The following is a 14,631-nucleotide window of genomic DNA, read 5'->3' as shown; positions in this document are numbered from 1 at the left end:
GTTTAGCCCTGCTTTAGTCCTGGTTTAGGCCTGCTCTAGTCCTGGTTCAGCCCTGCTTTAGTCCTGGTTTAGCCCTGCTCTAGTCCTGGTTTAGCCCGGCTCTAGTCCTGATTTAGCCCTGGTCTAGTCCTGGTTTAGCCCAGCTCTAGTCCTGGTTTAGCCCTTGTCTAGTCCTGGTTTAGCCCTGTTCTAGTCCTGGTTTAGCCCGGCTCTAGTCCTGGTTTAGCCCTGCTCTAGTCCTGGTTTAGCCCTGTTCTAGTCCTGGTTTAGCCCGGCTCTAGTCCTGGTTTAGCCCTGCTCTAGTCCTGGTTTAGCCCTGCTCTAGTCCTGGTTTAGCCCTGGTCTAGTCCTGGTTTAGCCCTGGTTTAGCCCTGCTTTAGTCCTGGTTTAGGCCTGCTCTAGTCCTGGTTCAGCCCTGCTTTAGTCCTGGTTTAGCCCTGCTCTAGTCCTGGTTTAGCCCTGCTCTAGTCCTGGTTTAGCCCGGCTCTAGTCCTGGTTTAGCCCGGCTCTAGTCCTGGTTTAGCCCTGCTCTAGTCCTGGTTTAGCCCTGTTCTAGTCCTGGTTTAGCCCGGCTCTAGTCCTGGTTTAGCCCTGGTCTAGTCCTGGTTTAGCCCTGGTCTAGTCCTGGTTTAGCCCTGTTCTAGTCCTGGTTTAGCCCTGCTCTAGTCCTGGTTTAGCCCTGGTCTAGTTCTGGTTTAGCCCTGTTCTAGTCCTGGTTTAGCCCTGGTCTAGTCCTGGTTTAGCCCTGCTCTAGTCCTGGTTTAGCCCTGGTCTAGTCCTGGTCTAGCCTTGCGCTAGTCCTGGTTCAGCCCTCCTCTATTCCTGGTTTAACCCTGTTTTAGCCCTGCTCTAGTCCTGGTTTGGCCATACTCTAGTCCTGGTTTAGTTTCAGGTTTCGTCCTGATTAAATCTCAGTTTTTGTACCCATATCTCCATATGGCAAAGTATAGTTAGAAAAGTCTAAACCCTTAGACTAGTAATAAATAATATTACATAATTAAATAATGCAAAAATACAGTGTGTAAAATTACAGTTGGAGTAACAAACATACAGTTTCATAATATGTACATAGTTTAAATTTAATGTAATTTTCAATACACATCAAATTAGGACAAGCCTAACCTTTTCTTTTTGTCCCATAACAAAATGTTCAAACTTGACCATTAAACTGAAATATATCCACACTCATTGCTGCACCTGAAGGATTATTTGACAGCTGGTAAACAGATGTACTTAAAGATGTTTGTATTCATATTTTGCTTATTGCGGTTCAGTGGACGGCATCTTAAGATAAGATAAGATAAGATATTCCTTTATTGTCCCACATGGGGAAATTTCATTGGTGCAACGCAGGAAGATACAGAGGTAGATACAGAAGAAAAGAACAGATCACTTATAGGAAGTCTGAAAAACACTTTCAGTAGAAGATCTCCTATAAACAAAAACTCCCATAGACAAATAAATAAATACATAAATACCATTGCATGTGATCACGACAGTAATTGCACATGAATCTTACACCATCATTCGACAGTGTATATCCACCGTACACTTTTGAGTTGTTTGGTGTTGTTCGGTGGTCCTTCGCTCCCACACACAGTCCAGCTCTTCTGCCCTTGTTAATTTGTGCCGGTCAGAAAGTACCTGTGCTCACCTCTGCTCCGTCTTCGCCTCCCTCCTCTTCATCTGACTAAGCTCTGCGTCTCCTTTATTCAGCAGCGGTTCTCGGCACACATGGTTGACTACAAATTCCACAGAGGAATGTCTTTTTCTAAACTCATCCGAGCAGAAAAAAATCATTTTCCTTATTTATGTGCATAACCTACTAGTGTTCAACAGTTATGCTATAGCAGGATATAAAGCTAAAACATATCTGAAATTAAATGTGATTGTTTAGTATTTAAGTGTAGGACAAAGTTTTAAAAATCCCATTAGTGAGGAAAACTTGTCAGACTCAGCCGTGTGTTGACATGTTTGGATTTTGAATTTTGCTAATTAGAAGGGGCAGTAATAATAATGTAGATTTGAACATTAATTAAATGTCAGTCGTTAACTTCAAGTCAATTTAAAGGTCCTCCATCTGCTTGTCTCCATGGAGATGTCATTGCTTCGCTTGGAGTGCCCACATTATGGCATTAAACTATAGACAAGTAGGTGATGCCACCAGGCCAAAAAGACAGAACAAAGTAATTTCATTACAATCAAAAAGATGAAGTCAAAATCAGTAACATGTTTTTAAAATGTAGAACAAAAAACGTTTTTTAGTGGGAAAACAGACAATAAATCTACTCGGAGGCTGGACACGAGGGACAGTAGAGTCCACGGTGTCCGAGTTGGTCCGAGTTCTGGCCTGGCTCCATCTGGGACACAAAGAACACTGCCAGACAACAACACGCCATCAGCAGGATGATTTACGCTGCCATCAGTGGTCTAGTGCGAGTCTGGCCGCCAGGTGTCCTTGCCGCTTCAGCCCGTCCCAGAAAGCTATGGTCACCGCACACCCCAGGTCCCTACAGAGCAGGGCCATGGCGCACCACAGGGACAGTAAAACAGAACTTCTCTTGGCCCCAAGCCACTATGTATCACACAATATCCAAAATACTTGCAGGCAAGACATGGTTCTGCCCTGTTTTTACATGTGGTCTACATCTTGATGCTTTTTTCCATGAGTGGGATCAGGCCGCTCTCTTGGGGTCCGTGCACCGTCGCCCTCTAGCCTCTCTCGTGTCCAGCCTCCACCTCACACACCTGGAACACTCAAGCCAGTACAAAGAGCACCACCACCCGCCCAAAACTCTCACTTTGAAGTACCACTATGATTCACGATACTCACAGACAAGTCAGAGCTACGTTGCCGTTCTGGGTGGTCTCGACCTTGGTCCGGTGCTGCCAACTATTCTTTCTCCTTCTTCCTCGTCCTCCCCTGTCCGCCTCTGCCTCTCTGTTCACCTCCCTCTCAATCTGCCGCTCCCCTTTAGTTCAGCGTTTGCCCGCCCTTGCACAGGTGGATGGCTACAAGCTGTAGGGATTGATAAAGTGTACAGAAACATGCACAAATCATAAAAAAGCCTAAAGCAAACCATCAAGCCTTCCCCACATTCCGGATTACATATACAGGTGTATCTTTTGGTGACCTTGCCAATTTGACCCAGTACAGACTGGGTTGTAATAACGTAATTTCTGTTTGACCTTCTAACATTTTCAAATATTAATGGCAGCCGCGAGAAATAGATTTTCCTGACCTCTACTCTAATTCACAATATGTTCCTCTAATATAAAGCTGTACTGAGGGAGAAATTGATTAAAAGATGAAAAAAAGGACTACAGAGGCTATTCTATTCTGGGCTCATGAATCAATTCCTGATTTCTTCCAGGACGACTAATGCAAAGCTCATTCAAACTATTACTATGAGTCACCCCACGTATTTCCTATTCATTATCTATGGAGCTGCTGCGGGTCATACATCAACCTGGCTCAATGTCAAGTACTGCAGATGTCTTTATTCTGATTGGACATAGACATTTCACTACAACGTTTTGAAATCTTCTCTTTATCCTATTATCTAAAATATTGTATATATATATTTTTTTTAAATGCTAATTAGAGTTGAGAATGGTCTTCTGAATGTAATATAACTTCATTGTGATTGCCATATTTATGTGTTTCAAATAGGGCGGGGCAATAACACATTTTAATCAAGATCAAAACTCATTTCTACAGTCAATGTTTTTTTTAGTGTTGATTAATTTGAGTGTTGATGATTAAAATACGTTCTTGTTTATGTGCTGGAAATTATTATTCAAAACTGTCTTTATTGGTTTTATTGTATTTATGTATTTATTTGATATAATATGGGGCCGTTCACATTAATCAACATGTGTTAGTTCAACATGTAAATATGTCAGCCATGCAGGTTTTCAATAGGACAACAGATAAAATTAAAAATTGTGATAAATCAGTATGAGGTGGAAAATTGTAATACATTTTGTCGTATCATCCAGACTTAAGCAACTCAAATCACTGCATTGTATCTTTTCACTGGGGAAAAGATAACATTTTGTCCGTGACTCATAAGTGCTGTGATTTCTTTTTTATTCCAAAAGTAAAATGTGTCCAAATACTGACTTTGAATGATTCCCCTTGAATGTGGCTAATAGTTTGTAACAGAAGTGGGAGCTATACTAAAATCTATGGAATCATTAAATAGCAGTAGAAGTAATTGTACATGTAACCTGCCGCAGTGTCGCTTTTTGTTGTGGTAGCACTACTAATGCCATTAATAATTGTTTTTGCAGTAGTCAGTGTAGAAGTTATTAACATTTACATCAGGGTTGTCCAAACAATGGCCTCGGGGCAAAATGCGGCCCTCAGACCAATTTTTGTTGGCCCTCAGACTCCCTGCTAAATTGGCCCAAACAACAAAAAGTAGTATTTTTTACAGTCAAATTGGAAAAATCCAAACATGTTTATGTTATACCAAGCTAATAATAATGTTCCAAGTCTCATTAATGTGTGGAGGCTAATCAAAACTATGTAAAATGCAATATAGTATAGTTTCAAAATGTGGCACTCGTGAAAAAAATTCGGACACCCCTGATTTACATGCAGTAGTTTGAGTATTTGTCATTCAAAACCCTGTTACATGGATTTATTCTCTATTAGCATTTTAGGTTTGTTTCCAACTCAAGTCTTCAAACAGTAATCCAAACTCTCTCCCTTCTCAATATCATTTGTAATTAAACCCATTTCATTAAATCTCATCACCACCATCTTAAAACTGTAGACTAAAAACTAAAACCTTGTAGATATGACAGTATTTAGGTTGAATCCGAACATGAGGTCGGATCTTCTCTTGCTGTTCCCCCGTGCGACCGCTCAGGGCTGACACACAATTCCAGCGCCTTTATCTCAAACACAGCAGGCTAATTATGTCCTCGTCAACCCATTTTGTTATTGTACTTACAGTTCCTAATCCCCAGATAATCCCAACCCCAGCTCCACGGGCCTGCATGCTCTTCCTGCTCCAGCGCTAACAGATTCCATGTGCGTTTCACCGCCCGCCGCAGGGACCAATACAAGTTTATTAGCTCACGACAACTACTTTATATGGACACTTTAGAGATATTTTAAGACTCGCAAAATGCCCAAATGACACTTCATGATTGTTTTCCCCATTATTTACTTATGTGTTTAGCCACTCAGGTAGTCAGAGGTCATTTTGACAAACATTTTTATTTAGTTTTAATTTTTTCACTAAAAAGTACAAATTTAGTCCGTACATATTTTTCAGTTTTAGTCAAAATGTTTATTTAGTTTAGTAACTAGTTTTAGTCTGCCAGAAAATATGTTTTAATTCAACTATGATAAATGGTATTAAATTACTTCATGAAAATGCACAGATGTGTTGAGTTTGGGTTGAAGCTCTGGGACTGAAAAGTGGAACTTATTTTATTATTTTATTCATGTTAGTTTTGATTATTATTATTTCATGAAAATCTTAGCACTTCATTTAACAAAAATATCGACTTTTTAGGTTTTATATATCTATATTTAGTTGACGAGAATGCATGCAATGTTATTCATACTTTTAGTCTTTATGATCACTTTCTGTTTTGTTTAATTTAGTTTTAGGCTGGAAACTATTGCAAAAGTATTTTAGTCGGTGAAATTAAGTGGATGTTACAAAGATTATATATAGGCTACAGCTGGACGAAACAAGTAAATAAGGACTGGAACATACATTAACACCAACATGTTACGTCAAAGCACATTTAGCTCGTGTATTCCACATGACTCATATTGCCTTTTTAGTTCAAGTTGCATCTGTAGATAAAAAAAGTATTAGTGCATGTACACTGATATATAGACTTCATCTTTTACCGGGTTTAGTTCTTATGTATAAAGATAGAAATTGATTTTGAACATTTGGAGCGCTGCTGTGAAAAGTAGATGGTGCCACTAATGTGAGTTTTCAGTTGATGAGTGAGTGCACATTTACATTACGGTGCAAAAAATTGGTTTATGAGCGTTAATAAATATGCAAAATTGCTGTAGAGGAAAATAAAAAGTCAAGCGCCAATCTCACCTTGAAATGTGTAAAATACAATGCCCTGCCTTCAAAGTTGAGGGGTAAATGTTGTTTCTACAGAGCAGTAAATATGCTTAAGAAATGATTTTGCGTTTTCAAGTGGCCAAAATCTGTACTTAAAGTCTATATGACAGGTCTTTTTTGACTTAATTTAATGCAATTGCACCAATGGCAAATATTTATAATAGTTTAAAATAACATGAAGTAGTGCTAAGTTCTAAAACAGAATCCCTCTGTGATGTCATCAATGTGCGACGTGCCATTGAAAACACAGAGACACTTTACACACACAACTGACACACTTTTCTGACAGTTTAAACAATCATTCAACAAAATAAAGGTGTTATATGGTATTATTGTTTGTCAAATCTGTAACTGTTGAGCAATTTATATGGGTTATGTCTCTTGTTTACAATATGGTTACTTTACCTGTGGCATATTTGCGACCCATGTCCAACCAGGAAGTACCATTATAAACTTTACAAAAATGGTGGACAAAACTGGAGACTAATGGGCAACATTTTTTGTAAAATCTGAGATAAATTTGTCTTCACTACATTTAGTGAAATGTGTTGTGTAACCTGTCATATAGACTTTAAGTGAACAGTTATTTAAAATGTGCTCTGGATATGTCAAGACTGGATATATCAGGAGCACAATCTGTATTCAATATCAGTCCAAAAAAGAAACATTCAGTTAACAGTTCAGTTCCTCATCATTATATATAATCATAATATGTCCTTCAGTTCAGAATTCAACCTTTTCAACCATTATTTGCAAGTATTCTCTGACTTTTCCCAACCAAACTAAAACATCAGTATTTAAAACCTTCTAAAACCCCATTCTTTTGCGTTCTAATCCCTATGATATCATCAGTCTTGTTTGGATTAAGCCTGTGATGGAGTAGCACGAAATCTCTGAGGTGTGATGAGGAAATTAGAGTTGTTTGTGCTCCGTCATGACCGACACCGCTTAGGGCACCATACACTTACATGTGAACTGCTCTGACATGTCACCATATGTCTTGCATTTTCCCGTGGTCACCGTCAGTCCCTGGAGCCTCTTAAAGCTTTCCTTTGTGCAATTTATTACACGGATAAGCAGGATACTGTATGGCCTCAGTGTGACGTCTATGAAGACATCAGTTAGGGCAAATAATGACATCTCCAACCACAGCTGTTTGGCCATAAACGTACCATGGGATGTTTTACGAGGGCAGATGGGCCGTCAAACTCATTGTCAAGTTCAGCTTATTGAGCAAGAGTAATGGATTTTCTCGCAGCTGGGGATTTTTTACAGGAAAAAGACCACCTCAGGTTTACATTTTCAAACCAAAAAGATACATGCATCGTTAATTGCTGTTTAAAATGCATTTGTGTGACAATAGTGCGGCCGCAGTGTCGTGAGTTCGAATCCCGACTCTCCAACTCTCTCTTATTCCCCATTTCACCCTGTCCTGTCTAATGAAGCCTACAAAATCTTAAAAATAAAAAAAAAACAATAAAGCTATCAGTGGAGCTATCTTGCATTTAATCTATTAGTCCAGGATTGGAATGTTACCAATAGCTCGCAATAAAGGTTTAAATTTACAGTTCTACAGTTTACAATTTTCAGTTTCAATTTTGCCATATTAAAGTTGTTTTAATTCAGTACCTCAACACACAGAAACATCTTATTTTCAGGATTATAATGATGATCAGTTCAATTGTGTGTGATCCAAAGTCTGTATCAGTAATCCGGTAGATCAAAAATAAAATGTCATTTTTTGAATTATATATTGACTTAAAACCACTAAAATGTGCTTCTAAAATCAATGTATTATCACAATTATTAGTTTTTACTAAAATGCTTATGATATTGCAACCTGAATGATCACAATAATCAATTAACCTAATAATCACATCATCATCATCATCATCATCATAATAACATCCCTAGTCACAATTTAGGTGGAAAGAGCATTTGGCTTTCACGTACAGAATAAGTCTTTAACTTTTCTTGAACAAATTAGATGCCAGAATAAGTACTTGTGTTTTACAGTTTTCTCCTACTAAATGAAACTAATAAACCGCTGTGAGTTGTTTTTGCCGCGACTTGTACAGAGAATTATGGAGTAATTCCACAACAAAACCTCAGTCTGTGTCTCTATATTATCATAAACGCTTAAACGCCCCCTCAAAAAAACCCTAAAAACTACATATTAATAAAGCCAAACTGTAAACAATGGAAGTCTGCAGTGGATGCATGGCCCCAGGTGGAGTTTCTCCCTGTACGACGCTGAGGTGTTGAGCTGTTGGATGCCCCGGAGCAGAGGGAGGGAAATAGGGGCAGCGCTAAAAATCGATAGCGCTTGTACAACAGAGGTGGTGACAGAGAGGTCGGCCGGGCCCCGGTGAGCTGTTTGTGTGAGAGGATCCAGAGGACGGACCAGTCATGTAAACTTAGTGCTGACTGGACTCTGTGTGGCCTCAAGTGTCCTCGCTGTGCATGACGTGACGTGAAAAGAGACACACAGCGAGAGGCAGAGAGAGCGTACACACATTTACACATAGTCGTGAGCATGTGGTCCGGCATGGTCTTCCCATTAAGTCTATTCAATGTCCATTTTCAAATTCAAAGTCTGAATGCATTTTTTTTCTTCTATTTTTTGAATGTCAGTTGTAATGTTGGTCCAGTCCTTGGTCGTTGGTTCAGTTTGTGTCATCCATTTCTTTGTTGTTGCCGTCTTTCCTGCCGCCAGAAGTATGTTCCACAGTATCCATTTATTGTGTCCATGGCAGGAGTTTTAGGCCCATATACATAGTGCTGAAGTCAAGTGGGATGTTTCATACAGTATTTCTATGGTTGGATTGATTTTTGAAACTCTGTAGTGACCTAAACATCATCCTGACATACAACATGTTTAGAGAATGTTGCATTATGGTTAAGGGTTTGAGCATTTTATCCCATTAACAGTTGTCAAACATTTCATCTGATACCGCTTTTGTTTGCTTGCTTATGCTTTTCATGTATTGATTCTGAGGGGAATATATAAATACATTGACATAGTCTGAAAAGAACGGTACAGTTTTATATACAAATGCTTCAGGCTGTCTGGGTTATGGCTGCACTCAATATTATATTGCTTTAAAATGATATAATCATCTTCAGAGTAATTTGTCTTATCAGTCTCTGGAGAGCCCTAAACATCGATAAATATATGTGATCCGGTTTGGTCTAAAATTATATATTTTTTTAGATTCTACTGCATCTAATCAAAGTTAAAATTTGTCTTTGTTCTGAAGGTATATTGTGACATTCAGCAAATTACCAAGGTCGGTAATTGATCTCTCTGCGCTTATGTTGGTATAAAGTCACACAACTATGGGCCAGCACTAAAGATAGATTATTTTTTATTGTTACCTTGAAAAATTCACACCTCAGAATATTCAATCCAACTTTTGAAAATAGTGAATTGTCTGTTACATTGCATTGTTGTTGGGAGGAAAAATGGCCTTCTTCTTCAAGCCCTTTCTATTTCCTCCTCCCCCTCAGTCAGCATGTTTACACAGGCGCTTGGCAGGCCGTCCTTGTCCGTGTAATTGAAGTCTGTGTCCGTCCACATTTTGAATTTGTGAGAAAGTTGTTTCAAGCCTAAAAGTGGCACCAGGGCATTTGGACACAGAAACCAGGAGAAATGCCAAGTTAGGTTAAAAGCAGCGCCGCACCCCGGAGTGCCTCCAGCGAGTCCACCCACGGAAATGACAGATTCACCACTTTATACAGCTGGCATATCACACTTTTGTAGGCACATTTTCACTACTGCATGTTTTAAATCCGTTGGATCTAAAGTTATTTTCTGTATCGTCGAACATATTCATCTACTATTTTTGAAAAGTCTGAACACTATTTGGTGAGGGACTCCATAGTTTTCCACACATTTATTTAAATCCCTTCTATGAGTTGAAACGCTTCTCCATAGATCTGACTTGGCGACTTGGTGATGCAATGTGCTTGTTTCCATGGATATAGATCCACTTAAAGACATACTCTGGTGCGTTGCAAATTGCGTCATCTCTGCACTAGAATAAATGGCTGAATGACTTGGAAACACTGCTCACCAAACCATTAGATTTAGAACATTTTATTCTGTATTTACAAGTGTTTTTATGGAAGGGTGCGTGCCGGATTATCACAGATAGTGGAGTCATCCATCAGCGAGTGCAATGAGTGAGTAACAATGTACATTTCTAATCACCTAAGTGGATTTACTTTCCTTGATGGTAACAGGAGCAGCAGGAGTGAACTAAATCTTTTGGATTCAGTAACCCAGTCATATAAAATTGCACCTCAGTCTCAGAGTCTAAACATTGTCCCTCCATTATGTCACGCAGGGATCTGATACTTATCGTTAGTTTGGGTTTAACGTCACAGGATTATACTTGCAGTTATCTTCAGGCCATACGGCAAAAGAGTGTATCCACGGTAAGAGTGTGTCCACGTTTGTCAAACATTCTAAATATCTTGATTTAAGATTTGAACATTCTTTAAACTAGACAGGTTTCAATGTATTTCTGAATTGTTTCATTCATTTTTTGCAATATGTACAGCCAGTCTTATTACGTAATCTAAACCCTGTAACCTGTTAGTAAATCAATCTAAAACCAAGATTACTGAATTATATTACTGATATATATATATTTTTTTCATATTCTGTTTGGGTACAGATTGTTGTCCATTCCAGTGTTTGGCCACATTTTGCTCTGTTTTGGTGTGGTCTGTGAGTTCCAGATGGCTGCGCTCTAAAAGGTCTGTTCAAAGTAAAGAAAAGAGAAAAATGTAGTATTCCTGGACGGTGTCAGTAACAAATACGGTGCTTGTGTTCCTACATTGTTTCTACAAGAAGCAAAGATGTGCAACAAGAGATGTTTTCTTCAGGCAAAGATGAGTGTACCTTTTCAATAACGGTGTTTTTTTCCCCCTGAAACCAACTTTTAAAATGTGTTTTTGCACAAAGAAAACAACACTTGTGACGGAAATTGTGGGATAGGATTTTGCCATTGAATTAAAATTGTATATTTAATCAAAGGTCAAAGCTCCAATTTTGACCCAACATTGCCTATATCCTATAGTGAGTAAACTACTAAACGCGATTTTCCCCTTTACTGGCCCCTTGTGTTCGGAGTTGGTATAGTTTGTCCCATCTTTTAAGGCCCCTTCAGACCGCGGCGTCCAAAGCATCCAGTTTACATTCAAAGTCTATGTAAAGGCGCGTCGAACGCCTCCTGCGTTTTCCGCGGCGCGATTCCTGCGTTTTCGGCGCTCTCGACGCTTTGGACGCACGTCCAAGGGCCGAGAGAGTCCAAAGCGTCGACACAGAGATCTTCAGCTTTGTCGAACTTTCAGCCAATCAGAGATGACGCTCCAGTGACCCGGAAGAAGACCCAAAACAAACCTGCAAGATAAAAAAAAATCCTTAAGAAGCAGCTCTTGGAGCAAATAATGATATTGACTAAACTCTGCTCAGCTCTGAAGTATATGCGGGTCCCAGACTGGCCCCGGAGCCCATCGCCTCCGCTTTTGGACTTTGTAAAGTTAATAAACCGAAGCCATGGTATTTTCTTTATTTACCCGTACCTATATATATATATATATATATATATATATATATATATACATTTTTTTTTTCTGTGTACCTTGACTCTATTATTTTCTCCGCCCATGTTTATGTTGAAAACTAAACCTGTCTTCAACCCATGATTACATGTCAACATTGTGAAATAACGGTGGCAAAAAGCGGCGAGCTGTCATCCTGGAGTGTCTTTTATCCGTTTGAATGACAGCGGTATACCTTCCCGCTTTCTGAAGCGTGAGTCAATCACCAGTCTATGCACAGGACATTGCAGCATGTCCCTATCTCCCACAGGCCCCTCCAAGACTTTACCGTGATGGACGTGTGTCAGGAGAACGCCACTTACACCCATCATCCACTGCTTTACATCCTGGCAGGAAGCTTAGCGGTGCCCATGTAAGAGCAAGCAGCGAGAGAGAAGCAAAGTGTACAAAGTGTACAGAGTGTACCGCAGTTCTTTTGGAGGAGACAAGCCTCTTCCTACAGATCAGCTGTTCAGCCCGGCCATGACAGACACTTCTTTTCTACCTCAAAGGAGCCGTTGTTTGAGGCTGCTTGGTGTGAAAGTAGTCCATTTTTGAAACACTGCCTCAACATAGATTCCACTGGGTAAGTCTGTATTGTCTACAGGGAATGCTCTGTCTTTGTTGGTTTGTGAGGAAGCAAGATAACAGCGTGTTGGTACCTGATGTGTTGTCACAGCTATATTCTGTTACTTATGTCAGAGCCATTCCTGACAGATCGCTTCTTCTCTATAGAACATCACTGGATCTGTTCCAAGCTGTAATCGTCATTTATCCAAGATATATAGAAAAATGACATGTTCAATCTGCCTCCCATCTTTCTCCTTTCAGCTGAATAAAATGATAAAAGTACTTCTGATCTACATTATTATAGACCTGTCAAATGTTGTGATCTGAGCTGAAATCCATCAATAGCTAGGCACTCCTGACCCAATGCCTGGTCTTTACAAAAGATAAGATAAGATAAGATATTCCTTTATTGTCCCACATGGGGAAATTTCATTGGTGCAACGCAGGTAGATACAGAGGTAGATCCAGAAGAACAGATCACTTATAGGAAGTCTGAAAAACACTTTCAGTAGAAGATCTCCTATAAATAAATAAAAACTCCCATAGACAAATAAATAAATAAATACATAAATGTATGTTTCAATATACTCCATGGGCCAAAAACAGAATGTGCACTTTTACAAGAAAAAGTCTGGTGCCCCAATTTTAATTACTCTGCCTTTAGTTCAACCAGTTGCGACATTAAGACTTTCTCTTTCCCCAAACGTCACACAAGTTGATTCACGAAACATCTTTGCTGTCACTTCTAATACCTACCAACACCATGTTCTTTTAACTATTATTTTGAAACACTTCTACTCCTCCACCAGTGTGTCTGGTCTATAGGGAACGTCTTGTCTGTGTTTATTTGTGGAGATGGAGGGAGCACCTGAAACACTTGTCCTGACAGTTTGTACAGCAAATGCACATTGCGGTAAAAGGTGAAGTTGTGCTGTGGCGAGCTCCGTCAAGCGTGTGTTTTAGCACCTTCGCGCTATGTTTGTTTGGGTGATAAATATGCAAGGAAATGCAGTGGATTAAACCGAGCTGGGATCTGCTTTATCATTGTCAGGCAGAAGTGTTTCCATAATGCAGGGTATACAGAAGTTCCAATCAATTACGGTGTACCAGGCTATTGAAGCTGCAGAATGTAAAATAATTGTCTGATTCTGTTTACATACAAAATTATGACTTTTTTTCACATCAAAATGTGCTTGCCATTGAGTCTTTTGTTTATGCATTGTCAGGTAAACTTGTACTTAATTGTCCCGCAGGAAAATTTATCCTCTGCATTCTTCGATGACGCTGGGACAACCTGTCAGGAGCAGTGGGGGCCTCGCAAGACAGCGCCTGGGGACCCATCTCCGGATCTTGCGCTAAGCCTGGACCGGAGGAGAAAAAAGGTAACCAATCACACGCATGGGAGGAAAATGTATGCATTTTTGGGGGAGGGTAATCATTTTTAATTTTTTTGACAGAACAGATGCTTAACGTTTCAGATTGCCGATTTGTTAACCTGGTTTAGGCTTAATATCCCTGTAATCACTGGGCCTATCCGCATGAGAAAAAAGAAAAAAACTGGCATGAAGTTCAATGCCTTCTCTGTCAGCAAAAATAAAGAAACGTTAAATATTTTTCCTCCAAATGTGGTGCCAATATTCAACTGCAAAGACGTGATTATTGTCGGTTAAAAGGACTTAAAGCCACGAGATTAAGAATGTTGGTTTGTGGAGACAATCCCAAACAAATAATGATGTTATTTTGTATATTTCTTTCAAAAACTGTGAATCTGCCAAAGTCACATAGGCCCCACCCACTGTACCACTGTGATGTCATCATCAGGAAGTTCTAGAACAGGACGGGAATCACATCGTCAACTAGTGGCTGGGGTGTTTTTTTGTGTGTGTGTCTTTTCCTCTCTTTCTCTTTCTCTCTCTTTTCCTTCTCTCTCTCTCTCTTTCTCTCTCTTTTCCTCTCTCTTTTTCTCTCTCTCTCTCTCTCTCTTTTCCCCTCTCTCTCTCTCTCTCTTTTCTTCTTTCTCTCTCTTTTCCTCTCTCTCTTTCTCTCTCTTTTCCTCTCTCTTTCTTTTCCTCTCTCTTTCTCTCTCTCTCTCACACTTTCTCTCTCTTTTCCTCTCTCTCTCTTTTCCTCTCTCTCTCTCTTTCTCTCTCTTTTCCTCTCTCTTTCTTTTCCTCTCTCTTTCTCTCTCTCTCTCTCTCTCTCTCTTTCTCTCTCTTTTCCTCTCTCTCTTTCTCTCTTTCCCTCTCTCTCTCTTTTCCTCTCTCTCTCTCTCTTTCTCTCTCTTTTCCTCTCTCTTTTTCTCTCTCTCTCTCTCTCTTTTCCTCTCTCTCTCTCTCTC

General features: G+C 39.7%; 1 protein-coding gene across 2 annotated transcripts in view; it reads left to right on the top strand.

Annotated features, from left to right (window-relative positions):
* Positions 1-14,631, top strand: part of elfn1a (extracellular leucine-rich repeat and fibronectin type III domain containing 1a) — a 94,972-nt gene that overhangs the window by 28,439 nt on the left and 51,902 nt on the right. For both annotated transcript variants that reach the window (XM_072443026.1, XM_072443025.1), the window contains exon 2: positions 13,547-13,675. The gene's annotated coding sequence lies outside the window, so the exon portion shown is untranslated. The remainder of the gene's footprint in view (positions 1-13,546; positions 13,676-14,631) is intronic.

This window comes from Eucyclogobius newberryi, unplaced genomic scaffold (genome assembly GCF_026437365.1).
Source record: "Eucyclogobius newberryi isolate DKJ021-1_F unplaced genomic scaffold, fEucNew1.0.hap1 SCAF_13, whole genome shotgun sequence".
In the NCBI taxonomy this organism is placed as follows: domain Eukaryota; kingdom Metazoa; phylum Chordata; class Actinopteri; order Gobiiformes; family Gobiidae; genus Eucyclogobius; species Eucyclogobius newberryi.
This window is presented reverse-complemented; position numbering and strand designations above follow the sequence as displayed.